The sequence below is a fragment of the Vulpes vulpes genome, chromosome 2, assembly GCF_048418805.1.
Source record: "Vulpes vulpes isolate BD-2025 chromosome 2, VulVul3, whole genome shotgun sequence".
Lineage (NCBI taxonomy): Eukaryota > Metazoa > Chordata > Mammalia > Carnivora > Canidae > Vulpes > Vulpes vulpes.
The window spans coordinates 143,946,291-143,954,915 of record NC_132781.1 but is presented as its reverse complement, the minus strand read 5'-3'; the positions used below and the strand labels follow the sequence as shown (position 1 = coordinate 143,954,915).

At 44.9% G+C, this 8,625-nt stretch overlaps 1 long non-coding RNA gene across 2 annotated transcripts; it reads right to left on the bottom strand.

The window, feature by feature from the left end:
• Positions 1-201: 201 nt before the first annotated feature.
• On the bottom strand, positions 202-2,958 carry LOC140597971 (uncharacterized). 2 transcript variants are annotated; one of them, XR_012000066.1, is made up of 4 exons: positions 2,278-2,958; positions 2,047-2,166; positions 1,769-1,961; positions 202-575 (listed from the first exon to the last, which is right to left on the bottom strand). It is a non-coding gene; the product is annotated as an uncharacterized lncRNA (long non-coding RNA). The 2 variants fall into 2 exon arrangements; XR_012000065.1 differs by lacking the exon at positions 2,278-2,958 and having other exon boundaries at positions 2,047-2,236.
• Positions 2,959-8,625: the final 5,667 nt, after the last annotated feature.

The window sequence follows — 8,625 nt, the reverse complement described above, 5'->3', positions numbered from 1 at the left end:
ATTTCCAGACTTTATGGACGTCTTTTATCATCACTGTCTTGTAGACAGTACAAATGAAAAGCTACTTAACATTTCTTAAGCGATGCAAATATGTATTCGAGTTGAGAGTAAGTAGATCTTCCTCCACATAAGAATGTACCCCATTCGTGTACAATTTTTTGGAAGGCAGGTAAAAATTTAACGAATACAATTGAAGATGACTTTGTAAAGTGTGGAATCTTTTTTTTTAAGTTTATTAATTTAATTGAGAGAAAGAGAGAGAGAGAGAGAAAAGAGGGAGAGGGAGAAGCAGACTCTGGATGCGGCGCTCGATCCCAGGACCCTGAGATCATGACTCGAGGCGAAGGCAGACGCTTCACCTGCTGAGCCACCCGGGTGCCGCCGTGCGGAATCTTTTCGAGAAGTGAATTTGCCAGTGTTTGAAGTAGTGGCTGACATAGAATATGGTGATGGGGACCTGGAGGATGATGGTGATGAGGATGGCCATCCGTGTCTTGAGCGCCGTCATGCAGCAGGCATTTTGCCAGGTGCTTTCCAATGTTTATCTTAACAGAATGGTCTTCCATCTCTCCTGCCTGGATCAGAACACATCTTTAGGCACATACACCTAATATGGAGAAGATCCTTTTTTTTTTTTTTTTTTTATTCCTGAGCATGAATAAAATGTGCTGTCACAGGAAGAACCTAGAAAATGTGGAAAAAAATTTCCAACCCTATATCCTACTCCCAGCTCTTTCAAATAATGAGCTGTAGGCCCCTGGTTACATCACTTGTCCTTTGTAGTCTTTGATTTCTTGTAATATCAGATAAAACTATTCTAGGGCTAAGCATGCTAGAATTATAGTCTTATCAATTCCACTGATAAGAAAGCTCCCCCTTTTTTTTTTGTTTTCTTAAAAGATTTTTATTTATTCGTGAGAGACACACAGAGAGAGGCAAAGACATAGGCAGAGGGAGGAGTAGGCTCCCTGTGGGGAGCCTGATGCAGGACTCGATCCCAGGACCCTGGGATCACAACCTGAGCCAAAGGCAGATGCTCAACCTCTGAGCCACCCAGGTGCCCCAGGAAGCTCCTTTTGTTTTAAGTAAGGATCCATCTCACAGGTCCCATCGTCCATAGGTGAGTAAAACAGTGTCAGCCACAGCCTGACCTCCCAGTCCATTGGGAGGCCCACGGCATTGACTGGGACTTCCTTGAAAGAAATCTTAGGTGCCCATTCCAGTATTCTTAGAATGGAAAAGCCAGGGGCTCCTGGCTGGCTCAGTCCATAGAGCATGTGACTCCTGATCTAGGGGTTGTGAGTTCAAGCGCCATATTATGAGTAGAGCCTTACTAAAAAATAATTTAATTTGAAAAAGAGAATAAGAAAAGTCAATTTGAACCAGGGCATGATAACTTACGCCACAACTCTATGTAAGATAGTCTTATACCCACTAGGATTCTAATTCTCGAGGGCAACTCTGGTATCATACTCATGGGCATTGTCTCGGTATCTGGCAGGCAAATAGATGCCACCTAAGTGTTCCTTCACTCAAAGATGAAACTGATGGAAATATCAATCAAGGCCTGACCTTAGGGCTTTTACTTGAGTAAGAGAATATTGGGAGGGACTGTGCAGTAGGAGGTGAAGTTCATTGCTTTCTATCTCCCATCTGACCACCCTCCCCCTACCCACTGCCCCCCCAGACCCATTCCAGTCCAAAGGATTTGAACCCTGGGTTCAGCTGATGATGAACAAATCCCATGTGCCGCATCGCCTATGCTTACAGCAGTCTCCACTGAGCACCTGTGTGGATGCGTGTTCTGTGTTGCCACCTGCACGTTTGGGTACATGTGTGTCCGCAGATGTTTCTATCTCTTGCCGGCAAGGAGTGCCTGTCTACAGCCTGTGAATCTTGATTGAAAATCGGCTGCTTGATTTTCAGCAGTTGAAGCAATATTTTCACCCTCCTTACACGCTCTAGAAGGAAAATTACAAAGAAAATGAGCATTTGGAAACCAAAGGTTGCCGACCAAGAGCAGAGAAACGAAAGACTGTACATCACCTAGAACAGGAGACCCAGGAATTGACTTCCCATCCATCTCTTTTATTCCTGTCCTCCTTTTGGAGGCCGGTTTGCCGGCCAGGGAAGCTCCGCCGGCCCCCTCTCCGCAGCTCCGAGGCTCTGCAGATGAGTCACATAAATTACCGCAGGAGCAAAGTTACCAACAAGCGCAGCGCACACAAACGATCTAGGTCAGAGGCACGAATCGATCTCAAGGCGCGAACCACTGACCTTGGTCCCGCTCGCCCGCTCTAAATTCCGAGTCCGTGTTAACTAAAGATCGCATTTCCATTGCTACGGCCAGAAAGTGATTCCTGACTCGGCCGCGGTATATCTCTCCCCGAGCACCTGCTCGGGAAGGCTTTCTGTGTAATCTTTTGAATATCTGAAACACAATTCCAAACATTTCCAACTTAGACCTCTCTTCCATTCGCAGTCAACCCCAGAAGGAATGTGGGCCGAAGAAAAAGGAGCAGCACACGTTCCCTTTGTTCTGCATTGGAGCGATGGGATTTGGATCATCTGTGGGGATATATCATAACAAATTGTCTCTACCCCAGTTGTCCCTGCAAAGGTCGGGTAAAGTCCCAAAGATCGCAATAGGGACGAAAGAGATGCACACATTTCTCAAAAGAAGGGACGTGGGGGCGGTTTCGGCGATTTTGCTTACTAAATGTGGAATTCGATAAATAAATAAATAAATAAATGTGCAATTCCTCGAGGAGTTCACTGTTACAAAGACTGCAAAGGAGTAAAACTTCGTTCAAGCAAAGGCGCAGAGAAGAGGCTTCCAAAAGATCGGCGTTCAACTAACTGTGCATCCAAACCCCTTTTGGCATTTGGAAACTATTTCCAGATTAGCCAAGTCACTTCTCTGCCTTAGAAAATGTTTTCTACTGAGACCATCTATCAGCCTGGGGCTGTGCACTCTCTGGGCCTCGGTGTCCTCAGGAGAGTATAGACCCACATGAGGACCAACGCCAGCACCATGAAGTTCCTCCTTGGAACTCACTTTGAAAAATAGAAGCTCTAGTTTCATGTTCTTTTATTGCCATTTAAACATTTCTAATAAAATACAAGTTGTGAGAGTAAACTCTCAGCTATCCCAGATTCCAGTAACTGCAGTTCTAATTATTCCACAGCAGAGTTCCAGGGCAAAGTCCTGTACTTTAATGGTAGAGTGCTAATTTCAATTTTAAGTGGTTGTTGAATATTAACCCTGACACTGCCCCGGATGGCAAGTTTTTCACCGTCAGCACTATTGACATTCTGGCTGGACGATTTTTTGTTGTAGGGGACTGTCCCGGGTGCTGTAGCGTGTTTAGCAGTAACTCTGGCTTCCACCCACTACATGCCATCAGCTACCCTCCTCCCTCAGTGGAGACCAACAAAAAATGTCTTCTGACATAGTTGAATGTCCCGCCCCGAGGGGTGTGCAAAATCGTCCCCAGTTGAGAACCACTACTCTCATCAAGGGGAAAAAAAATCATTTATTAGACATTTCTACTCCACTTAAAAGAGAAGGCAGGGGCACCTGGGGGGCTCAGTGGTTGAGCATCTGCCTTTGGCTCAGCTTGTGCTCCCGGGGTCCTGGGATAAGTCAGGCATCGAACTCCCAATAGGCAGCCTGCTTCTCCCTCTGCCTGTGTCTCTGCCTCTCTCTCAGTCTCTCATGAATAAATAAATACAATCTTTAAAAATAAAATACAAGAGAGCACAAAGTTATAGTGCTTTTCTGGACAACAGAGTAAAAGAAACAAAGGATCCGAATTAGGTATTTCTATCCGTTTAAGGGAATATTAAGCAGCTACTAAAAATATATGTTTTAAGACACTTTGTAGGCATGAGACTATACTCATCCTATGATGTTAAACAATAAACGAGCACAGTAAGAGAGTATATTGCCATCTACATGCTCTGTAAGACGTGTGTATTTGAAAATGCTAAAAGGAAAACCACAAAAATGAGAACCACTGCTATTTGTGGGTGGTTAGATAAGGCAGTATATATTTTCTTATTTAAATTTTTCTGTTTTCCTCAATTGTCTGCCATGAACATCTATTTTTACCATTTTAAAGCAGACAGAAAAAGGACAAAGAACTTGGTATTATACAGCATGTGAGCAAAAAGCTGCAAACACACTGCCTGTATTTCTAATTTAATTTTCTTCCACACCCTGAAGGAAGCATAGCGACTCCTTTTGTACTTAGCCGATCCTCTGCTCATTAAACCCTCACATCTGCTTTCCTCTGCTGTCATCAACCGCGAAGACCAGAATTCATGGCATTGTTTATTTTGTTTTATACCTTGCTTCACAACCTGGGTATTCTTGTTCACTGATTCCCTCATTCATTTATTCAGTACCCTGGTACTGTGCTAGGTCCCAGAAATTCAGTGGGAAACAAGGCAGGTAGAGTCCTTGCTTTCATGGTAGATGGACACTAAACCAATATACACATACATGGACAACATCATTCCGGATAGCAGTAGGAGCTATTACTCCTATTACCATATGTATGGTAATACAGCCTGGTGATGTGTTAAAGAAAGAAAGAGTATATGGAAGAAAGTATTTTAGACTACTTTAGGCCACCTTACTTTAAGATGCTCAGGAAGGGCCTCTTGGAGGAGGTGACATTTACACTGAGAACCAAAGAACAAGAAGAGAGAGTCCCCTGGAAATTGGGAAGATCCAGGGGCAGTTTTCCAAATATGAATTTAATGCCCAAGACATACAGAACAAACATGGAATATTAAGGAAAAGAAGAAAGGCCATGGAGGTCGGAGCTTTGCAAGCAAGGGGGAGAATAGCTGGAGACCAGGTTGGAAAGTTGGCAGGGCCCTGATTATATAGCCCTGGTACTGGATTATACAGCCAGGCTGAGGTTAAGGCGTAGTGAGGAGTAGAGGCAATGAATCAGGATGTTGGGGCCAGAGCCCTGGAATCTGTGATTTAGAGCAAATTATTGAGGTGATTTTGCTGCACTGGAAATTTGAAGAACTGTGGTTCTTGAGTATTCACTTTATCCAACAATTGTGGGACTGATTCTGACAGAGGTGGGGATGAACTCATGGAGAGCCTTGCTACTCAAGAGTGTGGTCCATGGTCCAGCAACACCAGCATCACCGTAGAGCTTTGTAGAAATGCAGATTCTCAGGCTCCTCCTCAGCACTACTGGATCCGAACCTACATTTCAACACCATTCTGAGCTGTCTGAATAAACTAGACAGTTGGAGAAGCACTGACTTATTTTTTACTTTTTAAAGAAGATTTTATTTGAGAGAGAGAGAGAGAGCATTAGCAGGGGGGAGGAGCAGAGGAAGAGGGAGAAGCAGGCTCCCTGCTGAGCAGGGAGCCCAACCTGGGACTTGATCCCAGGTCTCCGGGATCATGACCTGAGCTGAAGGCAGAAGCTCAACCAACTGAGCCACCCAGGTGCCCTGAGAAGCACTGATATAAGCCAGTGTCTTATATATCATAATAAAGCTCTACAGAGAAAAAGAAGTGGAAACTGTATGATTTTTAGTAATAAGACATAAACAACAAAATACCTGATTATATCATCATTTTTTTCTGGTGTGAGGAAGTCCCCTGTGAAAAAGCAGAGTGAAACTGTGTTTTAGGTTATGCCTGTGTTAAGCTTCCTTGGAGTGAACTGAAGTATCTGAATGGAAATATTGAACTCATTGGCTTTATAAAAGTTCACTGAACTGAGCAGTAGACACTGAAAATTATTCTATCATTTAGATTTATTTATTCTAAAACATTTTAAAAATTATTTAAAAGTTTTTTTTGAGTAATCTCTACACCCAATATGGGGCTCGAACTCAAAACCCCGAGATCAAGTTGCATGCTCTGCCAATTGTACTAGCCGGGTGCCCCTAGCATTTAGGTTTTTTTTTAAGAAGAGGAGAGGTTCTTTATTAAAGCGACTAAGCATTAATATTTATTATGTTGGGCAGCCCAGGTGGCTCAGCGATTTAGCGCCGCCTTCAGCCCAGGGCCTGATCCTGGAGACGGGATCGAGTCCCACGTCGGGCTCCCTGTGTGGAGCCTGCTTCTCCCTCTGCCTGTGTCTCTGCCTCTCTCTCTCTCTCTCTGTATCTCTCATGAATAAATAAATAAAATTTAAAAATATTTATTATGTTATACTAGTATTACATATATTTTTTAAATGTATAAGACAAAGAAATACAAATACTACCATATCAATAGAAACTTCCATCATTAATTTTTGACAATCATCAATCTTTTCTCGTGTTCCCCCTTCCTCAAAATCCCTCTGTCTCTGTCTCTTTTCTAATTAATCTAGTTGTCGTTTTGGTTTGGTTTTGCTTTCTTTAATGCAACAGCTTTCACCGATTCTAAGACAGGTCTTGCTTGTTTTCCTTCGGTGGTCAGGAAAAGACCATGTGTGCATGAGCCCTCTGTTTACTGTGCGCGGTGATGAAGATCAAGCCCATCGGCTCACGAGTGCTTGCAGATTTACCTCAAACTATGAATGAGGGTTCCTAGGGTAAAAACACTATCTTTTAAAATTTTTTCTTTCTTTATTTGGGGGCATCGGCTGCTGCTGTTCTTCTGCCTGAATCAGTCATAAAGATGTTTCTTAAAAAAAGGGGGGCACCGGGGTGGCTCAGTCGGTTACGCATCTGCCTTTGGCTCAGGTCATGATTCCAGGGTCCTGGGATCAACCCCTATATCAGGTTCTCTGCAGGTTCTCTGCTCAGCTGGGAGCCTGCTTCTCCCTCTCTCTCCCTCTCTGTGTTCTCTCTCTCCCTCTAGTAAAAAAAAAAAAAAAAAAAAAAAAAAAAATGGTAGAAAAGATTTGATCTTTGCCCCTACCCTGGCTGGAGGTAATGGGAACTGGAAGGAGATGAAGACACCTCACCTGGGGAGAGTGGCTCCACCTGGAACATGGACATGGGCTGTTTGGTTCAGGTGTCTGGGTGCAGCCTGTGACTGTCTTGGTTAACCTCTTATGAAGACCATTGCTCTCACATGGACGATGTCCTTAGCAGGGAGGCTCTCCTGTCCTCCAGACTTCCAGAAGCAGATGCCCCCGGAAATGCAGTCACTCACTTAGGGCATGGCCAATGGCAGTTTGGTCTACCTCTCATCCTTATAATACAGGATGCAAATATCTCTATGGCAGTGGGGGGTGTTCCTGTTAATATTCCACTGGGTAGTACAACAGCTTTTATAAAAGTAGCTGAATGTAAGCAACCTGAGGGTAGAGATTCATTCTGCTTTTCGTTGCTTTGTGTCCCAGAACCCAGCACAGAGCAGGTGCTCACGAGATGTTTGCCGAATGAACGAACGAATGAACCCAGCAGCCGCACCTTCCTGGGGCCTGGGAAGGCTTCCCTGAGCTCCCCTCCTGCAGTAGCTACACTCTGCTGTCCTGGGTGCCAGTGTCCAGAGCACCCTGAAGTCCCTGTGGGCTTCCACAGCGATGGTCTGCACTCCCCTATGAGTACCACGGGGCAATCCTGGTGCTGCCCAAACTGCCTGGCCACTTAGAGGTGCTTCATAGTTTAATAAGCTTTAATAACTGTTTGATGAAGGAAGGAACGAGGGAAGGTGGGAGGGAGGAGAGGAAGGGAGGCTCTGGGTAAGTGGTTAATTAGAGATTGCTCTCTCTACATCCATAACTCCATGTCGATCTGGGTGGGGGGGAAGCTAACCCTTTTTTAGTCTTTGTTGTGGCTGGGTCTGAATTGAACCTTCCAGACTCAAAGGTGGGAGAGCCTTTTGGCCACAGGGCAATTACAACCTCCTGAAATAGCGTTTCATTAGCAAGAGCACTGGGTTAGCCGGGAGAAAAGATGGATTGAAATAGTCCTCTGCCACTTAACGATCCAACTCTGGAAAAGTCCCGTTAAGTTTTCCCATTTTTTTTTAAGGTTTTATTTATTTATGCATGAGAGACACAGAAAGAGAGACAGAGACACAGGCAGAGGGAGAAGCAGGCTCCCTGCGGGGAGCCCGATGCGGGACTCCATCCCAGGACCCCAGGATCACGCCCTGAGCCGAAGGCAGACCTCAACCACTGAGCCACCCCAGCAACCCTCCCCATTTGTTTAAAGGGAACACTCTACCATTCACTCTGCCCTGCTGGGTTGAAGGAGACAGTGAGTGTGGAAGTGGTTTGAAAAGCAAAAAGCCCCTGGCAAACAAAGGATGACCAGGGAAACCTAAAGTCTGGCCTACCCGGACCAGCTTAAAGTCATTTTGTTCTTTTTTCCCCTTCTCTACCGGCAAGAACATCTGCAGGAAATCCAGGGTCCTAAGTCCCAAGATTTGCCTCCTGATGGAGCCCTCCTCCTGAAATGCCCTCTTGCTCTGCTTTATAAACCTTCCTGACATCTTCGTCTCCTTGAAAGTATTTGCCTTCTGCCTTTCTACGTTTTCCTGCTGAATTAATCCATGTGGCATTCACCACTAACCCAGGTACTTGTGTCTTCCTTTCTTCACTTGGGCCTTCCTTTCTTCACTTACCAAATGAGCCGGCTGGACCACAGTGAGGCAGAAAAAGTCAAGTATGTGCAGAGGCCAGCAGGCTGGTAGCCACGTGA